Source organism: Lycorma delicatula, chromosome 1 (assembly GCF_047948215.1).
Source record: "Lycorma delicatula isolate Av1 chromosome 1, ASM4794821v1, whole genome shotgun sequence".
In the NCBI taxonomy this organism is placed as follows: Eukaryota; Metazoa; Arthropoda; class Insecta; order Hemiptera; family Fulgoridae; genus Lycorma; species Lycorma delicatula.
This window is the reverse complement of record NC_134455.1, coordinates 394,247,252-394,274,604: the sequence shown is the minus strand read 5'-3', so window position 1 is coordinate 394,274,604 and position 27,353 is coordinate 394,247,252. Positions and strand designations below refer to the sequence as shown.

The 27,353-nt window shown below is 30.6% G+C and overlaps 1 pseudogene; it reads left to right on the top strand.

The window, feature by feature from the left end:
* The window catches only part of LOC142318004 (uncharacterized), a 116,491-nt pseudogene that overhangs the window by 86,805 nt on the left and 2,333 nt on the right, over positions 1-27,353 (top strand).

The following is a 27,353-nucleotide window of genomic DNA, read 5'->3' as shown; positions in this document are numbered from 1 at the left end:
TAAATGTTTAAAATTTTTTTAGTAAATCAGGAGTATTTCGTATATTCCTTCACAGTGAAAGTTATTTAGTTTATACAGTCTTAATAACTAATTTCTAACGGTTTTATTTAAGCATTTTACCTGTGGTGGCCATTTTTGTTACGGTGCGCACACTTTTTTTTGTGATTGTAGGGGCTTACAAAAAGATTCATAGAAAACCATTAGTCCTGAAAGGATAAAACAAAAACAATTTATTCATATTTTCTCAAGGTATAAGATTGTTTCAGTGGTTTATTTACATATCTCTCGTCTTTCTGTGAGAAAATTACCAATTAAGTTGAACATGAAAAATACAGAAATTTCACTTTTGGTCATTTTTTTCAAGAGGCAGTGATGGCATGCACAGTTTGAATTATTATTTTTATATGTAGGTATATGTTAGTAGTTTTACCATAAATAATATTAATGTTGATATACATACCCCTAAATTTTTATGATTATTTGAAAACTAATTTTTTTACAAAAAAATAAAATTTTGGCTTTAAATAACTTTCATGGGGTTAGCAATAAAAATCTCTAATGTGGACAGCTTAGTCGGAAGTAAAGTAACATCTTACAATGCCTTCTGACACAATAACATATTTATGGTAGCTTCTAATACCTTAATTTTTATGGAAGTGATACACCCAAAATGCTACAACTAACATCCAATCGTTCAATTTTGTGATGTGGGGCAATATATTGCTCTTGGTTTTTACATTCGTGTAGATCTTTGTTCTGCTGAGAAAAAATACTTTTGAAACAGTTAACAGAAAAAGACTTTCCAGGTACTAAATTTAAATTTGGAAAAATGTGTTCTTTTAGAGCTTGCTCTAATGTTATTTGTCAAGGTTTTCTTAACCGGTTTTTTTTATGAGTTCTCAAAGGGTTGCAACAGAACTGTCAATGCAGGTGACTGAATGTTGACAAAAACATTTTCATGATATTTACAAACACTAGTGACATCTGAATTAACACGTAAAAAAATAAGTTGATTTGTTTTCATCAGTAAATTCACAAATTTTAATGAGTTCTTTTGGCACTGTACCAGTACAATTTTTTGACACTCTTCATTCACATAAATTCCTATGGGACATTGTTTTCCATTGTTTTACTTGAAAAATAATGTAAAAATTTAAATAATTTAAAAATTTGCTAATATAATAATGAAAACTTATTTATTTATTAAACACTTTCAAAAACAGAATGAAATTTACGACACTTGGTAAAGACGTGAACAGGTCACTGACTAATGTCAGACACACCAGTCTGTAACTACAAAGCTAAATGATGCAACAAGCATAAATGAGTATGTTGCATCATGAATTTTCCTGATGACGAAATGAATTCAAGCGCCTGTTATAAGATGAGCACTGCAATTGAATATTTCAAACAAGTCTATTTCAACTGTAGTATTAAGTATAAAAATATTAAATCGCCAAGAAGACAAGAAATCCCTTTTATTAAGTTAAAATTGTATTGCTTGTAGCAAGTTTTTCATGATTTTTGAGAGGTTATAAGTTTTTTATTAGTACAGTACACAAGAAACTATTTTATTTTCCATAAACATCTATAAAAACACTGCAAGCGGTGCAAATTTGAAATTTTTATTACCAGCCCGTCAAAATTATTTGAAGCCAAAACTTAAATCATGTAAAAAGATTAGTTTTCAAAAATGTAGGGTTAAGTATTATATCACTATTGATATTATTTATGGTAAAACTACTAACAATACCTACATGTAAAAAAATAATTCAAACTGTGTTTGGCATCCTCGCCTCATCAAAATAAATTACCAAAAGTAAAATTTCACTGTTTTTCAAGATCAAATTTATCGGTAATTTTCTCGTAAAAAGAAGACAGATAGGTAAATAACCGCTAGTCCATTCTTTCACCTTGAAAAAATATGAATATATTGCTTTTTGGTTCATTCTTTCCGGACAAACAGTTTTTTAGTTACGATTGTTTTCATAAACCCTTACAATCACAAAAATAGGTGTGTGTACCATAACAAAAATGGCCGCCACAGGGAAACTGCTTAAATAAAAAAAGGACTTTTTTTTTAAGGTCCTGAGACATGTGGAAAACAAGTGGGTGAGTTTGAATTTTTTTTGAATTAGTGTCAACCCTTGGGTCACATTAAATGGATTGACCCAGAAAGATATTTGGAATATATGTAAATTTGTACAATGTAACAAAAAATAAATATGGTGGAAAAACAAAAAAAGTTTCTATGTGTAGAAATTTACTTTTATAATTGAGATTAATAAATTCCTTAATGTGTATGTGTGTGCGCACGTGTGTGTTTCCTGAATGAATTGCAATAATTCAGTTAAAAACCTCCAGTAGAATAAACACTGATAAAAAATAATTATAATATCAAATCCTGCTTAGGTGTGACATTTTTCATACACTATAAAGTGACATTTCCATGTTCCATGCACTAGTTTCATGCTTATTTTGCGATAAAAAAAATTAATATTGTTTACAATCTTACAAACTTACAATTTTTAGAAAACAACACTATCTTGTAAGGTAGTGTTGTTTTCAACACCCATTTGTATGGTGAGTAACAGCATTTTTAATATTTAGAATAGTATGGCAACATTTAGCAAAAGAAACATTTCTTAGGTTCTCCATACAAAACCTGGCACAGTAAAGTCACGTAATACTAATAATAATTTAACTGTTGCTGCGCTGTTTGTGTATGATAAGCGAAATACATATACAATTTATTTTACTTTTATAAATTGTACAATAAATCATAAACATATTTACTTTGTAGCAATTATTTATTGTTTTTTATTACAGAAAATAGATTCAGTACAACTGAAAGAGGAGGAACTGCTTGAAATGATGAATAATCAAAACACATCTCTAACAATTGAGGAGTTTAACTTAGTTAAACCAGAAAATTTAAAAGTTGAAAATGAAGTGGTAAGTGTTAGATTTTATATACAGTGGCACACCAATTATCCAGATGGACATTTCAAGGCCAAATCTGGATAATTGAAAGGGGTAATTTAAAAAAGGTTGTGTGATTCTATATTTAATGGGTAATACAATAAGTAAAAAAAAATAAAAAGTAAATGTGTTTCAGTTAAATTAAGAAGAAATTTGAAAAATGAAAATACAATGTACAGTGTAAGAAAAAAGAGATACACTTTATAGACATTTGCTTTTATAATCAGTTTTACAAAGGTTGGTATATATATATATGTATATTTTGTTACTAATATTTGTTGAGTTGCAAATAGGCAGTTAATTAACACTGCTGTAACAGCTGATTTTTGAAGTCAAAAGGTTGTAAGGTTCAAATCCTAGTAAAATTTAGTTGCTTTTATAGACAATTAAAATATAAACCATGGACACCTATAGACTTTGATAGTTGGGGTTCAATAAACCATATGTCATAGGAATGTTACGCCTGAGTGTACAAGACTACACATTGTTTACATGTCATACATATCATTCTCATTTAAGTGGACGTTCGTGGGGTAGCTTTATTGTTCACCAGTTGGTTACTAGTTTCAAAAAGAGTAATGACAACATTAGTGGTGTAGCCATGATTAGGAGTTTTTACAATTTGTGTACCTGCACCTACGTACGCTATCAAATTTTATTTTCATATATCCAGTTTCTGGCTCTGAAATGTCTTAATATCAAAGTGAGCTCATTTTATTCTAATAAAGTGAATGAAATTTAGCCTACCTTTCCAGTAAACTTTCATCATCTGCTAAAATTTTTTTCTGGTGTATATACATCTCTGAATCTTTTAACAATATAGTCAATAATCGATTTTATTTTTTGAAGATTTATTAGTATTATTATCATCATGAGTAAAATTGAGGCAATACAATAAAAGCTTGATTCTTTGGGCTAAAACATTTCCAAATCCAAGAGTTGTAAAAAGGAGGTTGTTTGTATAATAACTTTCAGTTTGTGGCTTTCAGGTAATTCCTGATAGCATATATACAGCTACAAACAAAAGCATCTCATAATTATCAGTCTGTTTTCACAGGTGAAACCTCAAAAACTTGTTTAGTAGATATTTTTTTTTAAAGAAATCTTTGACATAAAGATTAGTCTGCTTGACATAAAGAATGTCAACTAATTTATTTGCAAAAAATAACCCGAATAATGAATATACTTTGTTAGGACATATAGAATAGAAAAACAATATGATACTACCGCTTCAGTAATAAATTAGAGTAAAAATGGAACTTGACTCACATCTGTTACAGTAACTCATCAACAAATACAATAAAATGGGTCAATTCATAATGATGAATTATTTCATCAGTAGCACTTTTCAGCAAAAAGTGGATGACAAATTACTTCGTCAAGGAAATTTTTATCAGGGTAGTTATTTGATGAGTTATTTCATCAAAAACTATGAAGGGGGTTAAATAAGTTGCTATTAATTGTCAGTATTTGGTGTCATAATTCTTCTCTGCGTTAACACATATGTATTCTGAAATTTGAAAGTAATCAGTCAGTCAGATTCGTCTCACATGATGCATGAGCAAACAGACAAACTATATATATATATTCCCAGTTTGAATTTTCAAAATCGGATGATTGATTTCTGATATAAGAGCACCACATTGCACCTCCAAAAAAGTGCCCCAGGGGCACCCTGTTTGTTACAAGTTCATAGTAATGATTGGGCTAGCCTCCCATGAGGTGTTCATATAACTCACCACTCTAGCCTCATATGCAGTCCCCAAGGGAAGGTCATTATTGTTAAACAGAAAGAAATTGTTCAAAATTTAATATGGAATTTTAAATGGAAGTTTTTCTCATTAATAATTGTGTAAATTCTGCTTCAAAAATTACATTATATATAAATATTTTTGGTACTTGATTATCAACAATATTGTTAATATGTAGTTGCAGTTCTAAAAAAATTTCTATATTGGTGATAAATATCAAATCCGAGTCAGGTATTGCATTTTTCATTTGCTACTAAATTTAGTTTCCTTGTTTCACTCTTAAACTTCAATATTATGTGGCAATATAATAAATAAATATCATTTACAATCAAACTCCTATTTAGTAAATGTTGAATGTTATAAAAATATCTGGTAAGAATTGTTTAGCTATAAGATTTAATTCAAAATCTTAGGCAACGTTACCTGTAAGGTAAATGATATTTACCATGATAAAACGTTTTACTGTAAGCATTATTAACATAATGTCAGTAAGATAATCAGATTACTGATTATTTGATTGTAAAATTTGTAGAAAAATCTATAAGATGAGTTGAAACATTTTTTGATAATATTTTGCAAAATCTGGCATATTAAAGTCACCTAATAATAATAGTAATAATTTAACTGTGGCTGTCCTGAATGTGTGTCCTAAGCAAATTACAGGAGCAATTTATTTTTATTTAATAAATTATACAAAAAAATGGTAAAAATCTTTTCTTTGTGGCATTCATTTTTTTGTTTTTTATTACAGCAAGTAGATTTACTAAAGCTGGAAGAGGAACTACTTGATATCAAAGAAGATCATTTAGCAATTGAAGACACCAATTTGTATAAATCAGAAAATTTAGAAGTTAAAAATGAAGTGGTAAGTAAGGATATTAGATTCTGCATACAGTGAAAACACCAATTGTCCAGATGAACCTTTACAAGGCCAGATCTGGATAATTGGGTAAAATTTACTTTAATAAGTTTTACAAAGGCTAAAATACATATATGTTTTTGCTAAATGAATTGCAAAAAGGTTAATTGAAAAATTCAGTAAAATAAACATAAATAAAATAAGATTTATTTTTTAAATAATGTATTATTTCTTCTTTAATTTCTTAATTTGGATTTAAGCAGTCCAGTTTGTCAGACATCTTGAAAATCGGCATCCTACTGTATTGTTTTTCATTATTATGGCCTTGCATGTAAATTTTGGATTCCATGCAGTTCATTTGTGAACTCGTATATATTAATTATTTAGCAGGTTAAACTTTTTATAGTCCATTTTTTTTTTCTCTCTACATAAATGTCTATATGTACGATAGAATATTCTTTCAGTCTCTGCAAAGCACGGAATTAGAGAAACACTCTTGCCTCTAATTTCTTACTTCAAAATGCCTTCAGGCCTAAGCTCATTCTCAGTGATAACTTTTATAAATTCTTTAACTGTTCACAATTTATATAATAACTATTAGCTTTTTACATTGTGTAAAAATTGTTTGTTTTAAATAAAAATTAATAAAACAAATTTTAAACTTCTAAAAATATTCGAAATGTTTTTAAAGATTTTTTATTAATTTTTATTTAGCTTTGTAATTTTTCCAGTTTTATTCTGTAGGTCAGTCAGGGAAATTCCCAATTCTTTCATATCTTCTGTAATTTCTTTGATCCATCCTACTTCTAGCTTTTGGAACCAGAGCTTTTCAATGATATTTCTTGACAGTCTTGTTTCCTTGTGTCCTTATGAGATGACCAAAGAAAGAGTTTCTTTTTTTCCGCATAGTATCAGTAACAGTCTCTATTTCTCGATACACCACCTCATTTGGCACAATCCACCATCGCCCGTCTTTTTGGTGTTTTTTATTGATACACGTTCCGACAATTCTTTCTGAGTGATTTTGAAAAGGGTCTCGCTTCTGTAGGTGACTTCTGGCTGTACTACAGTTTTATAATGTTTAAGTTTTGCTTTAGTCGAAAGGCATTTTTTTTTATATGTTGACCGAGTTAATTTTTGGGATTTAATCATTTTATTGTCCGGTTTTGCCATGTCACTTTTTCATTTAAATTATAAATTATTATTTCCCCATGATATTTAAATTGTTTTACTATTTTAATTTTCTGATTGTTTACCGTAATGTGCTCTATTACCAGAGGATCTACGGCCATTAGTTCAGTTTTTTCGAAAGAGATATGAAGCCCTATCTTTTGTGCTAGGTTTTGAAGGCTCATGATTTGTGTTTTGGCTTCTTGAATATTATTTGCTAAAAGAGCGAGGTCATCTGCAAATCCTAGGCGATTTAGTGCGATGCAGTTTTTCTTAATACCCATTTTTATATTTTTGGGATTTATTTCATACCATTTACTCATGACAAATTCGAGGGCGCAGTTAAAAAGGAGTGGTGAGAGGCCGTCTCCTTGCCTCAATCCAGTTTTTATGTAGAAGGGTTGAGAGAGTTCACCTCTGAATTTCACTCTGGTCTGGGTATCGGTTAAAGTTAATTTTATCATGTTTAAGAGTTTAGGGTGAAGGCCCAGGTTTCTCAGAATATTCAGCATGGTTGGTCGGTGTATACAATCATAGGCCCTTTTAAAGTCAACGAAGGTGATTATTAGTTGTTTTTTCCGTCTTTTAAATAAGTCCATCATAAGTTTTAGGGATATTATTTGCTCCGGGCAACCTCTCCATGGCCTAAATCCCCCTTGGTATTCCCCAAGTTCCAGTTCATGTTGGTTGTATATGATTCTCGACAGGATTTTGTATGTTTTTAATGTTTTATTATATGATTATCAGGTTTGTATTTTTTATTTGTATACGCATCAATTTAGTTTTCTATAATTTTATTTGTATAAGATTATTATACATATTTTTATGGGTAATAATGTAGTAATATTTGTATTACTGAAAAATTCTTGATTATATTTTTAATATCAATCAATGACTTATGATATCCATTTTTTATAGCTATATTCTTTATACTAAAATTACAAAATTCCCATTTGTCGTTTATGTATTTTATTGCTCTGTTTATCATGTACTTAAAAATATTAACCTTCTGGGACCAAATATGATTAGAATTCCTATTTATAATAATTTCATTTCAGGTAGGTTTTTGATATAATTCAGTTATTATTTGATTGTTTTTATTTTAATATTTACATCTAAATAATTTAATTTTCTGTTATGTTCCATTTCATATGTAAAATATAAAGTTTTATGATCTGAACTGAATTTATTTAAAATTACTTCATCATTATCTATAACCGGTTCATATATAACTAAATTATCATCCACGAATCTGACCCACAATAAAATTTAATATACGTGATTTATGCCATATACTGTTCTATTATCAAATTCCTGCAATATATTTTTGACATTAAAGCAGATAAGGGAAATCCCATGGGTAAAATATTTTCTCATATGTAACAGCTTCCAATAAATTCAAAATAACTGTGCTGACATGTTTCTAATTGTTAAATATTTATAAATTTTTTGTCTTCACCTGCTTTTATTAATTTATTTTCTATTGAGATTGTGTAATCAATGGGTTAATCTGGGTACATATTGGTTATATCTAAGCTAGTAATTATAGCTTTAATAATTTTTAATTTATTAATTCATACCTGTTTTTTATATTTTATTTGTATTCTAAATTTATCTTTGATCTAGTTGCTATATCAATAATTTTAGTAATAATATAACCTGGGGCTGTTTTGAAATTAATTAATGGCCTTGTTGTTATACCTTCCTTGTGTAATTTTGGGAAACCTGTAAGTTTTGGGGTACAAGGTATACGTGGATAATCTGATATGATATTTTAATTTATTATTATTATTAAATATTTACTTGTATTTAACTATGGAATCTTTTTTTAATTTTTAAAACTTTATTGTGGGGTCATTAATTTTTTTTAAAACAATTTCATTTATATATTCATTTTATTTCTCAATTGAAATAACGGGAATTTTTGTTTTATCGTATTCTTCTGGTATTTATAAAATTAAATCCAACAATTGCAAAAAGATTACAAAATGTAAAAAGCTAATAGTTATTGTGTAATTATAAACAGGTTAAGAATTTATAAAAGATATCACTGAGGATGGGCTTAGGCCCAATAGCATTATGATGAAGTAAAAGATTAAAGGTGAGTGTTTCTCTAATTCTGTGAATTGCGAAGGCTATTGTATATATATATATATATACAGGTGTAACATTTAGGATCAGACTTTTTAACTTTTCTCCAAAATAACATCTTTTAACAAAAGTCAGATTGAGCCTTCATGGGTTATGCTTGGAAATATCCCAAACAAATAGGAGAAATTTGTCTGGTGAACTGAATCTAAAAAAACTTCATAGCTTCATTTATCATCAAATCACACCTCACTAGATCGCATTTAGAGATGTAACTCGGAACCTATTTTGACAGGTGTCCCCTTGAGAGGCGTCACTGAATGTTCTTTTTTAAGAAATACACCACCTGCTGAACCAAGCAACACCAGAGTTTAGAAAAGGCAGCATTTGGATATGGTGGGCTGCCACTTAGAAGATAACATGCAACTGGAAGCATTGGAATGCCCTAACACTACACACAGAAATAAGAAAAATACAAAGTCCAAAATCAAACCATCTACATTTCCACACACAAAGTAAACTTGCTGCAGCAGACTGGTAAACTAAAAATAATAACTGGCCGAATGGACCAATACAAAATTCTCATCATGGGTCTGCAGGAAATAAGAAACTCTGACCAGGATGCCATGGAATCTCACGGATATAGACTCTGCAGAGGTATACCTGGAAAGAGAGTGATGAAAAAGTCCCACAGTTTTGAACTGGCTTTTTAGTCAGACTCAAACACTCAGAATCTAAGAACAGTCAGAATGTGAACACTCACACCAAATGCATCTAATAAAATCTACATTAATAAACAGTTATGCATCCACTAATAATAAAAATAATTCTCCAAAAGACTATAAAGAAACAGTAACGTTCTGGAATCTACTCGACCTTACTATAAATAACATAACTGAAATCCATGTTAAACAATTAATTGGAAACTCAATGCCCAACTAGACAGAGAAAGAAGACCACGACAACATCGGAAAATGGCCCGCCCAAAAAAAACAAACAAAAATGGACAGAGATTCATTGATCTCTGCAGAAACGACAACCTAATATTGAAATCCACATATTTCAAGATGAAATCTCAAAAAATGAAAATCTGAAAACACCTTGATTACACTATAGGAGAATGGTAACTCGACCGTCTTTATGGATAAACAGCACCACATGGAGATCTACAGTGTAAAAGTCATCCGAGGCGTAGACACTGCATCCAATCACTATGTAGTCAAAATAAAATTTGCTTCACAAAGAAAACAACAAAATCAAGTCCTAAAACTAGAAGAAAAGAGGATCCTGCCCGACTGATCAAGAATGAAAATTACCAAAAAGCAACCAAAAAAATAACAATCACAGATAAATCGCAGAAGAATTAGCCCCAATAAAATGCCGTACAAAAACATCAATGTTGGAATGGCAAATGTGTCAAAATAGTGGAAAAAATATCTATTATTGCTATTATCCCAAAAATTAGAAATATCCTTCCCAAATCTAGTAAAACAAAGAAAAGAAACCACCTGACCCCTAAGGAGAATAAAGAGACTACATCATTAAGAAACACTGAAGTCAATAGAAGGAACTGTCTATTTCAAGAAAGCTTATGACTGCATCCCTAATAAAAATTCTAAGACACCTTGAACTACTTATCAAATTATAAACATGATAAAACTGACCCTTACAAACAGTGACAAAGGTAAAATTCAGAGGTGAGCTCTCATAACTTTTTGAGATCAAAACAGGATTGCGCCAAGGCCATTGCCTTGGCGCAGAAACTAATGAGAACTCATTAGTTCTCACCACTATTGTTCAACTGTGCTCTAGAAATGGTAATGAGGGAATGGCTCAAGCTCTCAAAAAGGTGTCCCAAAAGTTAAAATGGGTGGAAAAATTTAAACAAACTGTCCTAGTTTTGCTGGCGACTTGACACTTGTAGCAAATGGCATTGATGAAACTAAATCACGGATATTAGTACTTCAAAACATTACAAATAAAATTGGACCCAAAATTTAGTAACCCAATTTAAATACCTTGGAGAAATAGTAACAAACAATCTAAACAAAAAATCATTTATCTGAATAAGAAGAAAAATCTAGCTGAAGCACAAAAATTAACCTGGTACACTTATAATAAAAATGCCTATCAATAAATACAAAAATAAGACACTAAAACACAGTTATAAAACCATAAACCACTTATTCAGCAAACACTCTTCCACCTGAACGAACAATCAAAGACAGACAGATTCCAGAAGATGGAAAGAAAAAATTGGAAGAACTTGCATTGTGGATAAAATGTATCAGAAAGATGGGCAGTGGTGGAGTGTGCCAAACAAAATCATGTACAAAGAGTTAGAACCCATTACTGATATGCATAAGAGATTAGGATTCTTTCAACATAATCATGAGGATGCAGTATTCAAGACTTCGGAAACTGCTAATGCAGTACAATCTCGACTCGGAAAATACAAAGGCAGGATGCAGATGATTCAGAGAAATAAGATAGGATCTGAAGGAAATTGACATTACATCAGTAGACGCCACAGGTACGATAAAATTAAATGAGAAAATCACGAACAAAAACACTCATAAGATAAAACCTCACAACACAAACATTGCAACACTAGAAAGGGCACAAAAATCAAAATGTATAAAAAAGTAATGGGAGGACCACAAGGCCCAAACAGTCTCATCAAAGAGACATGCATAACAGACTGACTAAAATGATCCTATGCGGTCATAAAAGATAATAATAATATATATATTTAGCCCACCAGGCTGATCTAGTGTTTAACTCATCACAAAAAAGTTGTTTTAACAGCTGATTTTCAAAGGTGCAATTTTTATTCTGTATCGGGAATATACGACAGGAAATGTCATTCTCAGAGTATGACAGAATCATCTCCTACAGAGAGCCTACAATTTTTGGGAGTGACTTTGATGAATTTCAACATTTTGTTCAATAAGGGGCTTCTCAGAATTGAAGAAGAGTGTACTGGACTGTAAAGTTTAAAAAAATGTATTAAAATTGTAGCTTCAGCTTTTTAATGTTTTTAGTGAATGGAGTCATATATAATTTATAATTTTCTGTTTAAAAGACCATTAGTCGGTTGCTTTAAACTTTCTTCCCTAGTTTTTTTTTAAAGTTTGATTTTTTTTCATGTGAAGCAACTAAAGTACGTCTGGGCACAGTCATGGTAATGTTCTCTGATAGTTTTGATGTCCATTGTACATAAATTTTGTGTGGTATAAATAATTGAGCTGCTTGTGTGTGGCTGACTATCACCTTTATTTCAGTGGTAATATCATGTTTATGTAACACTTGTGTATATTTGTTGCATGAAGAAAATATTGCAAAACCTCTTCTTCTCTTTCATTCTTGAGAATGACTAGTGCCATTTTTATTAGTGATGTGTCTAATGTCAGGTCTCACATTAATCATTCACTTGACAATATTTTATATTTATACACTATAATTCAGTTCTTAAATATTCAGGTAAAACAAAAAAGTTATAGACAAATAAATATAAATAAAAATTTCAATATATGAAATGCTTTACAGTTTTCAGCGACTTTGTTGTTTTCATTATAAATACTTAAATTTTAACTTAGAGTATTTCATTTTTGAAGATAATGGATGTTCTGATGTTTTACCAGACTGATTGATATGTTTGATATATACTGCCACATTGGCCAAAAAGATACTGCTCTTTTACTACAATAATGTACGAGTACACATGTCTCTGATAGTAGTTGCAAAACTCAATGATAATTTACACTTTGACAATGACATGTGGAAGCATGTGCTGTATTCACCTGACTTTGCTTCAATTAATTACTACTCCCAAATCTGAAGGAATGGCTCATTGGACAAAGATTCATTTCTAATGATGCAAAGGTGAGAGAACTGCTTATTTCGCAGAGTTGGACAAATCACATCATACTGAAAATATAAAAAAAGTTGGAAAGTTGGAATGAGTCAATTTGCAGGAGAAATAAGTTGAAAGTTTAAAAAAATCTTCAAAACCTTCCTGAACAACCCCCATATTTGTTTTAAATTGACTTATAAAATCAATTTTCTCAAAATTAAATTTGTGATTAATGTGTTTGCTATTTTTTTAATATTTTATTTGTTTATTAATGCTTTAACAAATAACAATGACAGAAAAAAAAATTTAATGTTTCTCTAAGTATAATACCATTTCTTGAAATGGTTTGTTGTGTACATTACAGATCTGTAAATACAATTTTTCTATTACAGTTGGTTTTAAATAAGTTAGGCTTCAAAAACAATTACGGGAAAATTAGTTAAAATTTGTAATTTTGCATGGCCATACCTATTTTAGAATGATTTCCTTGCTTTTCTTCCCTCAGGCACAACCCAAATTAATGTCCAACAGTAATCGGCTAGCATGTTTGTATTGAATTTCTCTTTACAGCGGCTTTCCATCACCGAAATGTCTTGATGAAAACATTCACTGTGTGTTTGTCACTTACATCTCTGAGGTTGTCTGGGAAAAATCCGATGTGAGTGTAGGAAATGTACTTTCAAAGTAATATGACATCCCAAAGTTCTATATGAAATAAGAAGTTGATAATAATATCGTGGTAAGTGTCAGAGTTTTGTTTGCAGATAAACTTTTGTAAACGTCTTTAAATGAAACCCAAGCTGCACATTCTACATTAGTTAACATTGAGTTAAATACATCATCTTCGATCGACTCTCTTATTTGAGGACCAACAAATATTCCTTCTTTAATTTTTCCTACACTTACATTCGGAAATTTCTGCTTGGATTCGGAAAAATCCACGACTATCCTTCTTCATTACTTTTACAAAGTCCTAGCTTGATAATGAGAGGAGGTAAAAATATTTTATTAGATTCAACTAAGGGCCCGTGAATAATATTTCTCCTATTTGGAGTTAAGTTGTTTTGTTTCTTCCACTCTTTGGTAACATACTGTTTATCCCTAGCTCAGTTGTCCCATTTGCAAAGAAAACACATATACTTGGTATAGTCTAACTGCATGTGTAACAAAATAACTATAACTTTGAAATCACCACATATGTTCCAGCTATGTTTCTTTATAATTTATTTTTTCAAGAACATCTTTCATCAAATCGTATTCTCTTTCAAAATAATATCATAAGTGATTGGTATTGAGGGATATTTGTGTCCGTTGTTGTAGAACCACTTTTAAACTATCGGTTTACTATCGGTAACAATCGGTTACGTGATCCTTTGGTTCACGTCAAACCATAGGTACACTTAATCGCAAAGCCTTCCATGTACCTTTCAGCTTGACCTTATATGTAAATTTTGGGATTCGATACAGTTCATTTCTTAACTCATATAGCCCATAGCATTTAGCCCACCAGGTTGGTTTAGTGTTTAACTGCTGATTTTTGAAGTTGAAGGTTCTCAGGTTCAAATTCTAAAAAAAGTTAGTTGCTTTTATACAGATTTAAAAGCTAAACTCTGGATACCGATGTACTTTGGCAGGTGAAGTTTTATTAACCATATGACTCAGGAATGAAAGACCTGAGTGTACAAGACTACATATTGTTTACATATCATTTTGATCTCATTGGGCCATGGTAATAAGGTTTCTTTATTGTTCATTTGTCAAACAAATTGCAACATACACTGTAAGGAAATAAAGTGTATAATATATATATATATAACCATTGTAATATTCTATTAATAGTAAATTTATATAAAAATAATATAAATATATAAAAACAATTTTATTCTTTTTTGGCCTAATTTTGTCATATACTTGGATTTTTCTAAAATTTTTAGCAACACAGATTTTAATGGTATTTACTATCAAAAATATTTATTTTTATATTTGATCTGTATATAAGTGGTATTATTACTAAGTTCCAGTCAGAATAAAAAAAAAATATATTTGTTAGAAATTAATTAGTTTGTAATGTGTTTTCTTCTTTTTTTTTAAAGGAATCTGAGATCTTATTGAATGATGTTTCACCACTGGTTAATCTTAATATGAAAAGCAATGAACTTCGAATAAAAGATTTTCACACAGTGAAGACAAAAGATGGGATGGTATTTTATCCGTGTCGTGTAAGTATTAGCTATTGGCTATTGTAATAAACAAGATTTGTCTCTTTGTTAATTTCATTACTGTGTATATATTTCAATGTGTTAGTTTTAAAAAAAATGTTTGTAACTGTATTTAGTTCTGTTTAATTAATATCGATTTATTAAGATGTTTGTGAATGATAAATGGTCAATGTGTGAGAGCAAAGTGTGTTTATGAAATTCATTTATGACTGAAATATGTGAATTTTAACCTGTTTTATAGAGGTGACATTTTAGTAGGCTTTGGGTGATTTGTTGTTAATTGTATTCAGTGTTCATGTTTCAATATTTATCAGGTAGGCAGTTTAAAGTGGACCTGGTAAGACTAAACATGGTTGTGACATAAAATCTGTAAATGAAAAGAAAATAATATAAAATCTAATTTTGTGATTACATTAGGAAGACTTAACATATCTACCATATTTTGACAAAAGATATCTGAGTGATCACCCTGCACAGCTGATGCATCAATGCTAAAGTAATCATATTGAGAGTCACCTGATGCAAACTGTTGTCAATGACTTCAGTTATTTATTGTGAACATTTGCCTTCAGTTATTGATAGTGTAGGACTTGCAACTAGACAAATCGTCTAGTCAGAATTGCACTAGACAAATCGTGTTGACAAGGAAAACCGTGGTTCTCGAAAATTATTGCACTGAAGCATGAATAGTTTACAACAGACAATAATAGATTAGAGTAGTAATATACACCTCCAATAATAGTGCTAATAGGAGCAGTGTAAAAGGTAACACTCAAATACCTGTAGTTAAGCTCTCTCAGTTTGGTTTTTAAGTTTCTTGCCCTGTGTGGAAATATATATATATTAGTGTTTCTTGCATGTGCACCACTTCATCAGATTTATTTACAAGTTTTTTTAAAATGTATTTAATATATTGTTAAAAGAGGATGCAAATTTAGAAGAATTCAAAAAATTATATATTTTTATTTTATTTATTATAAAATTATACATTATACAACATGTTTTCCAGTTTGATCATATATATATACATAATAAAAAATTAAAATATTGTAAATAGTTAATTTTAATATTAAAATTTCCATGTAGTGAAAATATCAAGAAATTTAATTTAAATAATACTAGGTAAAGTTTAGACATTTTTCAGATATTTAAACATAAATAAAAAAGATTCCTACTTGATCATCTTTCAGACAGAATATGAAGATGACACTTATAAAAGCAGCAACAGATGGCAGCACATTTTTATATAAAAAAAGAAATAATCATAATTTTTATAAATAGTGTGATTTAAATCCACTCAGTAATGTAAATTGGCTTTCCAGGTTACATAGCGTAAATTTATTCTATTTATTTTATTTTTACTGCATGAAGTACATTAAATTTGACAGAGTGTCTTTAACTATCCTGCACATATGAAAAGTTGTCTCACCACTAAATAAGATATCTAACTATAAATAAGAGTTGTAACTTGTATTCTTGCAAACTGAGTGCTTATGGTAATGTTGTGAACAGTAGAAAGAGATATTTGCAGTCCATAACCAGGTCGCCTAATAAAGTTAATGGGACGGGCAGTGAATGCGTCGCTTACTTGATACATAGCCTCATCACAACTGTAACCTTTGATGATTTCTGTCTCTTAAAGTCATACCTTTGAGGACGTTAAACTTTGACGTAAAAGAATTGATATTCCATCCAGTTTGTACAAGCTGTTAAACATCTGTACATGATTGAAACTCCATTAACAAAAGCATGCACTGAATGGTTTTTGTGGGATCCACATCTTGATGGACTACAATCGCATTGGAGTCAGCCTGTCTGCACATCATATGCATATTCTACTGAATATTGAAAGTACACTGAACAATTCTTGGAGATTTATGCTATCATTTGAGTCTACTAAGAAGTTAGGACTGATTTCCTAAATATAGGCCATTTATTTTGGATACCTTTAGCCCAGACAATCTGTAAAGTTTCAGCTATGTGTATAGATATGCAATAGGATAAGTAAAGTTTGTTATTACGTTAAACTTTACTTGTGAATCATTAAATAATATTCCAAACGATGTTTATTTTGAATATATGCTTAAAATATTCAGTTTTTTATCCATATTTTGCAAAATAGAATAATGTTATTTTAATGGAAATAATTTTACATTAATTCATAATTACTTTTTAATTGTTGTTTTAATTTTACAGGTTATTATTGATAAATTAACCGTCACTGGAAGTACTAAGAATTGTAAGAGATGTGTAAATAATTCGGTGTATGATGGAATTATAAAACAAAAATCCAGTGAATGTAATTGTGCGAATGGCGATGTAAGAACAGAAAATTTAGTCGAGGATATAAGTAGTGAAAATGAGTTACCTCAGCAGAAAGGAAAGAAATTGGTTTGTGAATATTGCAATGAAAGATTCAGATGTAAATGTTATTTAAAGAGGGACATTAACTTTCATGCTAAAGAGAAAGAAAATAATTCTTACTCTTGTCAAAAGTCTCTTATTCTTGAAAATAAGTTAAAAACACAACTTATTACGCACAAAGAAGAGAAAAATTATGTTTGTAACTTTTGTCAAAAGTCATTTAATCGCAAAAGCAATTTAATAACACATCTTAATATTCATACAAAAGAGAAGAATTATGTTTGTAACTTTTGTCAAAAGTCATTTAATCGCAAAGACGGTTTAAAAAAACATGTTAATATTCATACAAAAGAGAAGAATTATATTTGTAACTTTTGTCAGAAGTCATTTAATCGCAAAACCGGTTTACAAACACATCTTAATATTCATACAAAAGAGAAGAATTATATTTGTAACTTTTGTCAGAAGTCATTTAGTCAAAAAAGCAGTTTAAAAATGCATCTTAATATTCATACAAAAGAGAAGAATTATATTTGTAACTTTTGTCAGAAGTCATTTAATCGCAAAAGATATTTAAAATTACATCTTAATATTCATACAAAAGAGAAGAATTATATTTGTAACTTTTGTCAAAAGTCATTTAATCGCAAAAACAATTTAAAAATGCATCTTAATATTCATACAAAAGAGAAGAATTATATTTGTAACTTTTGTCAAAAGTCATTTAATCACAAAAGCAGTTTAAAAATGCATCTTAATATTCATACAAAAGAGAAGAATTATATTTGTAACTTTTGTCAAAAGTCATTTACTCGCAAAGACAGTTTAAAAAAACATCTTAATATTCATACAAAAGATAAGAATTATATTTGTAACTTTTGTCAAAAGTCATTTAATCACAAATACAGTTTAAAATTACATCTTGATATTCATACAAAAGATAAGAATTATATTTGTAACTTTTGTCAAAAGTCATTTAATCACAAATACAGTTTAAAATTACATCTTGATATTCATACAAAAGAGAAGAATTATATTTGTAACTTTTGTCAAAAGTCATTTAATAACAAAAGCAATTTAAAAATGCATCTTAATATTCATACAAAAGAGAAGAATTATATTTGTAACTTTTGTCAAAAGTCATTTAATCGCAAAGACAGTTTAATAACACATCTTAATATTCATACAAAAGATAAGAATTATATTTGTAACTTTTGTCAAAAGTCATTTAATCGCAAAACCAGTTTAAAATTACATCTTAATATTCATACAAAAGATAAGAATTATATTTGTAACTTTTGTCAAAAGTCATTTAATCGCAAAGACAGTTTAATAATACATCTTAATAGTCATACAAAAGATAAGAATTATATTTGTAACTTTTGTCAAAAGTCATTTAATGACAAAAGCAATTTAAGAATGCATCTTAATATTCATACAAAAGAGAAGAATTATATTTGTAACTTTTGTCAAAAGTCATTTAATAACAAAAGCAATTTAAAAATGCATCTTAATATTCATACAAAAGAGAAGAATTATATTTGTAACTTTTGTCAAAAGTCATTTAATCGCAAAGCCAGTTTAATAATACATCTTAATACTCATACAAAAGAGAAGAATTATATTTGTAACTTTTGTCAAAAGTCATTTAATCGCAAAGACAGTTTAACAATACATCTTAATATTCATACAAAAGAGAAGAATTATATTTGTAACTTTTGTCAAAAGTCATTTAATCACAAAAGCAATTTAAAAAAACATCTTAATATTCATAACTAATTAGAAAAATTTCTGTTTGTAACCTTTTATCAAAAATCTTTCAATGAGTTATAGTTCAAAAAGATATCTTAGTATCCATATTAGATAATTGTTATGACCTTTAAAAATTTTATAGTAAGAAAATATATTAAAAAAAAAAATGAATATAATTTTACAAACAGTTGTGCTTTTTTATGGATTTTTTAGCAGATTCAACAGTTTTTCAAAATTATTGACTAAAATTTTACTATCGCAAAATAATATTTTTTAGTAAATTTTATATGTATTCAATTTTTTATAAAATAAATATCTTTATGAAATAGAGTATTTTATTGTAATAAAAAAATTAGTTTATTATATTTCAGTTTTAGAAATGTTTATAATATATAAATTGCGATTATTATGTGATGTTAAGAAATAATATTTTGTTCATAAATTAAAAGATTTCAGAATTATATAGTCTGATTTTACAATATGTATGTGAAATGAAAACTTAATCTTCCACTTAAATATTTAAGTGGATTAAACTATATTTATATACTCTTATTATTTAAAAATTATGTTTTTGATTAATTTTCATATGTACATTCAAAGTTATTTATTTTTTTAATCAAATAAAGTTCTACAAAAAACAGATTGCTTTTTTATTTAAAATGTACACCATTCCTTTTCGTAAGAACAGTTGGTTGTATTATATTATGACCAGATGCATTTATCCTGTACCAGTTAGATAATTAAAACTAAATTAAAGCTACCCTCTTTGCCCGACCTACATTGTGAATCTGCATAGTCTTAAGTTTTCCGTTTAAATTTTTTAGTGTCCCAGCCATGGGGGTTTAAATGCGGTGGCCTCACATAAAAAAGTAGATTACTATGAGGTTGTTTCATTTATAAAAATCTCATTTTTCTACATTTAATGGTATGTCATTGTTATAAACTTAGGCATATTGTTATAAACATATGGATAGACGATGGGCATGGATAGGTATGGGCATCCTAACGCGCAGCAGTTATTCTAGTAGCTAAATACAATTATTTATACAGTACGAATTTTCTTGAAGGTGACTAAGATTCAGTCGGGATTTATCTATTCACTGAAATAGAATAAGAAAATAAATAATAAATTTTTCCAATTTTATTGCACAGAAAAACGTCTGAAATATTACTTACTCATTATTTTAGATAATATCTGTCAGTGCATTTTTATTTTTCAATATAATTCATTAGAAAAGTTTGGGAAAATTATTGTAAATTAAAAAGTAGTTTTTTTTATTATATAGAACCATCTTCTGGGAGTTTCCGTACTGATTTGTCAGATAATTCTTCAACTACTAACCAAGTTTATCTGTACATGGCTAGAAATAATTTAAGATTGTTTTTTAATATTATTGATTTGTTTTGATGGGTTGCTGTCAGATTGCATGTAAACTTGAAAGAGAGTGATGACACAAGTAGTGATCTTAGTGTGCATCTATTACTGAAAATATTTCAATATCGATGTTCAAAATTAACAAAATTATTATATTTTATACTTCCGTTATAACATTATATTTTTTTCCCTTTAATGGTTTGCAATGATCATTAATAGAGTAATTACTGTGTTGTCCATTAGAACTGTTGTTATTGTTGTCTAATGCTGAATTTGGATTCTTATTAATTCTTATTATCAATTTGGTTGATAATTGATCTTATTAATTTCATTTACTCTCAACTTAATATTTTCCTTGATCTCTATATGATCACAGCATTTCTTCAATTCTCCAACATTATACTTTTCGAAATGCATGCAACATAATCCTTAAGGGTTTTTTTGTGTAAAGGTGTGCTACATTTTATTGCAGTATTATTAATATTTTACTAGAAAAGATGACCTCTCTTGGCACTTATGATGTCTCACCTGTATGGTTTTTTGGGTCTGTTTCTTGAAGAGAATTCAGGTCAGTACATTTCTTATTGTGTGAAAAATATAACTGAGTTAATCAGATGTGACAGATTTAAAAGTTACATCTTAGCGGTCTAATCTGAGATCTTTACTTTTTTGATATATTTTAATGATGATAACACTGTCCAGTTGAAAGTTCTGATTTTTTTTCCAGATAACATAAAACATTGACATTTTAAAATATAACCATTTGTTTAAATACGTTCCAGTATTTTTCTGTATATGATCTTGAAGTAAACAATAGTACAAAATGTTATATTTCTATCTTTCTCATAAAAAGGATAGTGCTTGGGTTTGTTTGTCATACGTGCTCACATTTTTATGTTAGCCGCTATTGGCACAGAGTGGACCAAAATTGGTGCGCCGGGCAGCTGCACACTGCAACTCTCTCCTGCTAGCAGTCCATTGTCGGTTAATTTATGTTATTTAAAAAAGGCTGATCCGCTCTGCACCAGTAGCAGCAGCTGGACCAGCAACTAACACAACCTCACACGAGAACACACATATAACCAAACAAAGAAGTCATTCCCTGTTATCAATATTGCTAGCTTCAAACATTATATTTCTGTTAAAAACTATTATAAATTCTATATCTACTCACTCAAGTCTATTTTTAATACAAAAACACCAAAACGTTGCGAAGAATATTCTCTATGCACTAATATTTCTGTAAAATTCTTAATATGATCATAAAAATTAGGATATGAATGCGTCAAGTGTCCAGGCGGCAGAGCCCTCTGATTAGATGATTGGGCAAGTGAAGTAAGCACCGATCAACTGGTAAAAACTGCTTTTGTCTATCAGCTCTCGTGAGTCAGTATCTTTCATTTAATCACTTATAATGCGAAGAAACTGTTTTTTCCATCATTTTTAAAGAATTTTATTTCCATTATTATCATAGTTAGAGAAAACAGTTGAGTTGAATATTGTTCTGTCGCTTGCAAAAATTATTAAAAATTCACTAAATTATTTTATACTTTTTTTCTAACCCTTTTCTCTTTTATTGTAAAAAGTAAGTTCTTTTGTGGTCGAAAGTGCATTCAACAAAGAAGTCAATTTCAAACTTTATTTAGCATTCTATTTACTTAGCAGTCAAGGAAGAAAATGAAAATGTTGATCAATAGTGAATATTATTTTTCATGTCTTGGCCTTTGGTGGTTTGCTTGATATGGAAGTTGACCCTATGATAGTTTTTTATGCACAAAAGAAAAGCAAATGTTTATAGTTGCTTCAAAAACAACTGTAAACAATGCATTGTTTACAGTTGCTTTATTTGAATAGCTAACCAAATTTTTCTTAGTACATATAGTAAAGAATAATTACTATAATTATAGTAATTACAAAAACATAGGGCAATATTTCAATCAAATTTATAGTTACTGTGTTGTTAAACTTATAGGAATTATTAAATGTAGCTGTATTAAAATTACTGTTGTCTAATGTTAATTGATTTCTACTTAACGTAATTTTAAATATTTATGCAGTACAGAATAGTAGTAATTTAATAACAAATCGCAAAAAACCCTAAACTTAGAAAATTTTGTTGACATGTTGAAAAAATACACAGTACGTACTGTAATCAGTATATTCTTAAAATGCTCAGTTTAAAAAATCACAAATGTTTTCTGTTTCAATTTTGATATGTGCTTCCAGGCTGCACAATCTCACAAACACTTAAAACATTAATAGTTAGCTAGATGACCTGTTTTCTTGTCTTTCAAAGTAGGTAACAACAACTGCTTCAACATTTCCATGGCTTCAGAATGTTTTGGAAAAGTTACATCTTTTACCACTTCATCGTCCAAGCCATTGTTTTAGCTAACCTTTTTTTTCTTTGTAGAGGTGGGAAATCAATTTTACAGACGCCATATGGCAGTATCTGGGTCACCAACAGGTGCCGCAAGATGATGTTAAATGCATATGTGTACCTGCGCACTACCGACTGACTAAACCTACCCCCTGACTACCTGGAATTGCTTAAAGAAGCATTACTTCAGAAAGGGGGTGGATGCATGCACTTACACATTCATACACCACAGTGCAATACATCACCATCCAAACGGTACACAAACAAATAATACATCCAACGACAAATAATACAAATCGTGATCAAACAGAATCAGATCAAATCAAAACATATGCAACATATCTAACAAAGAAAACTCACACTAGTTCACATCAAACACCATATGAGCAAAGAACATAATTGCAGACAGTACATCAAAGGATATCAAATCGATTTAAATCAGCCCCTTTCAAAGTCATCATATGTACAAAAACCCATGATCATCCAGACAGATCACAACCAGGTTCCGGAACATAATATATCAACATTATTACGTCAAAGGAACATTTTTTTTTTTTTTTTTGTCTTCAGTCATTTGACTGGTTTGATGCAGCTCTCCAAGATTCACTATCTAGTGCTAGTCGTTTCATTTCAGTATACCCTCTACATCCTACATCCCCAACAATTTGTTTTACATACTCCAAACGTGGCCTGCCTACACAATTTTTCCCTTCTACCTGTCCTTCCAATATTAAAGCGACTATTCCAGGATGCCTTAGTATGTGGCCTATAAGTCTGTCTCTTCTTTTAACTATATTTTTCCAAATGCTACTTTCTTCATCTATTTGCCGCAATACCTCTTCATTTGTCACTTTATCCACCCATCTGATTTTTAACATTCTCCTATAGCACCACATTTCAAAAGCTTCTAACCTTTTCTTCTCAGATACTCCGATTGTCCAAGTTTCACTTCCATATAAATCGACACTCCAAACATACACTTTCAAAAATCTTTTCCTCACATTTAAATTAATTTTTGATGTAAACAACTTATATTTCTTACTGAAGGCTCGTTTAGCTTGTGCTATTCGGCATTTTATATCGCTGCTGCTTCGTCCATCTTTAGTAATTCTACTTCCCAAATAACAAAATTCTTCTACCTCCATAATCTTTTCTCCTCCTATTTTCACATTCAGTGGTCCATCTTTGTTATTTCTACTACATTTCATTACTTTTGTTTTGTTCTTGTTTATTTTCATGCGATAGTTCTTGCGTAGGACTTCATCTATGCCGTTCGTTGTTTCTTCTAAATCCTTTTTATTCTCTGCTAGAATTACTATATCATCAGCAAATCGTAGCATCTTTATCTTTTCACCTTGTACTGTTACTCCGAATCTAAATTGTTCTTTAACATCATTAACTGCTAGTTCCATGTAAAGATTAAAAAGTAACGGAGATAGAGAACATCCTTGTCGGACTCCCTTTCTTATTATGGCTTCTTTCTTATGTTCTTCAATTGCTACTGTTGCTGTTTGGTTCCTGTACATGTTAGCAATTGTTCTTCTATCTCTGTATTTGAACCCTAATTTTTTTAAAATGCTGAACATTTTATTCCAGTCTACGTTATCGAATGCCTTTTCTAGGTCTATAAACGCCAAGTATGTTGGTTTGTTTTTCTTTAATCTTCCTTCTACTATTAATCTGAGGCCTAAAATTGCTTCCCTTGTCCCTATACTTTTCCTGAAACCAAATTGGTCTTCTCCTAACACTTCCTCCACTCTCCTCTCAATTCTTCTGTATAGAATTCTAGTTAAGATTTTTGATGCATGACTAATTAAACTAATTGTTCTGTATTCTTCACACTTATCTGCCCCTGCTTTCTTTGGTATCATGACTATAACACTTTTTTTGAAGTCTGACGGAAATTCTCCTTTTTCATAAATATTACACACCAGTTTGTATAAGCTATCAATCGCCTCCTCCCCTGCACTGCGCAGTAATTCTACAGGTATTCCGTCTATTCCAGGAGCCTTTCTGCCATTTAAATCTTTTAATGCTCTCTTAAATTCAGATCTCAGTATTGTTTCTCCCATTTCATCCTCCTCAACTTCCTCTTCTTCCTCTATAAAACCATTTTCTAATTCATTTCCTCCGTATAACTCTTCAATATATTCCACCCATCTATCGACTTTACCTTTTGTATTATATATAGGTGTACCATCTTTGTTTAACACATTATTAGATTTTAATTTATGTACCCCAAAATTTTCCTTAACTTTCCTGTATGCTCCGTCTATTTTACCAATGTTCATTTTTCTTTCCACTTCTGAACACTTTTCTTTAATCCACTCTTCTTTCGCCAGTTTGCACTTCCTGTTTATAGCATTTCTTAATTGCCGATAGTTCCTTTTACTTTCTTCATCACTAGCATTCTTATATTTTCTACGTTCATCCATCAGCTGCAATATATCGTCTGAAACCCAAGGTTTTCTACCAGTTCTCTTTATTCCGCCTAAGTTCGCTTCTACTGATTTAAGAATTTCCTTTTTAACATTCTCCCATTCTTCTACATTTTCTATCTTATCTTTTTTACTCAGACCTCTAGCGATGTCCTCCTCAAAAATCTTCTTTACCTCCTCTTCCTCAAGCTTCTCTAAATTCCACCGATTCATCTGACACCTTTTCTTCAGGTTTTTAAACCCCAATCTACATTTCATTATCACCAAATTATGGTCGCTATCAATGTCTGCTCCAGGGTAAGTTTTGCAGTCCACGAGTTGATTTCTAAATCTTTGCTTAACCATGATATAATCTATCTGATACCTTGCAGTATCGCCTGGCTTTTTCCAAGTGTATATTCTTCTATTATGATTTTTAAATTGGGTGTTGGCAATTACTAAATTATACTTCGTGCAAAACTCTATAAGTCGGTCCCCTCTTTCATTCCTTTTGCCCAGCCCGTATTCACCCACTATATTTCCTTCCTTGCCTTTTCCAATGCTTGCATTCCAATCTCCAACTATTATTAAATTTTCATCTCCTTTTATGTGTTTAATTGCTTCATCAATCTCTTCGTATACACATTCTACCTCATCATCATCATGGGCGCTTGTAGGCATATAGACGTTAACAATCGTTGTCGGTTTAGGTTTTGAATTTATCCTTATTACAATGACTCTATCGCTATGCGTCTTGAAATACTCCACTCTCCTCCCTATTTTCTTGTTCATCACGAAACCTACTCCTGCCTGCCCATTATTTGACGCTGAGTTAATTACTCTAAAGTCACTTGACCAAAAGTCGCCTTCCTCTTCCCACCGAACCTCACTAATTCCTACTATATCCACGTTTACCCTATCCATTTCCCTTTTTAAATTCTCTAGCCTACCAACCTTTTTTAAGCTTCTAACATTCCACGCTCCGACTCGTAGAATGTTATTTTTTACTTTTCTGGTGACCCCTTCCTTAGTAGTCCCCACCCGGAGATCCGAACGGGGGACTATTTTACCTCCGGAATATTTTACCAAGGAAGGCGCCTCCATTATTGCTTTTGAAAATGCAGAGCCACATTTTCTTGGAAAAAAAAAAACAGCTGTAGTTTTCCATTGCTTTCAGCTGCGCAGTACTCAGAGGACTGAGTGATGTTGATACGGCCGTTTAAGTCGTCCTGACTCACGCCCCTAACAACTACTGAAAGAGCTGCTGCCCTCTTTCAGGAATCATTCCTTAGTCTGGCTCTCAACAGATACCTCTCCGATATGGTTGCACCTTCGGTCCAGCTACTCTGTATCCCTGAGCACTCAAGCCCCCTCACCAACGGCAAGGTCTCATGATTCATAGAGGAGGCAAAGGAACATATCAATCATATATGCAACAGAGATATCAAAATTATACAGGAGACATCTCAAACTAATAAAAGAAAGCACAGCAAGATCATAATAAAATATTGCTACTATGAAAAGATTGCATGCATGTACATACAAAATATATGAAAGTAAAAATAGCAAACATACATGAAAAAATCAGGACAAAGCACTCAGCCGAGAGCCTGTCCTCACACATGCCCTCTGGTGCCGTGCTCTATTTCGGGTCTCGTCATAAACATGTAACATTCGCATGACAGTTTTGGTGTAGTCCTCCACCACCCTCCAATGTCTTGTCCTACAGAAGCATCCTTTGTGTTTCGTCAGGGTGAAACATACATGTTCAGTTTAGTCTGTCCAGCATCTTATTTCACGCATCAGCAAAACTAGGGCATACAAAGAAAACATGTATATTTTCCTTCTTTTCCCCATTCCTGGCAGTTGTCATTGCGGTCACTAAATCGATGTAGGTTTGATCGGAAGCCTCCATGATATGCCAGGAACTGTGTTAGTAGATATCCTAGCAAGCCATGCCCTCTACAACACCACCCCTTGATGTCTCCTATATGTTGGTGTGCCACCTGCCATTCGTGGTCCGATTCCATCGCTCCTGCCGCATTTGTGTCATCTCGCCCTGTATTTCCTGGGTCTGATGTTTCTTTTCATCTGTAGGCAGCGGGCCCAGTTCCTTTATCCTACAGCACTGCATAATGAT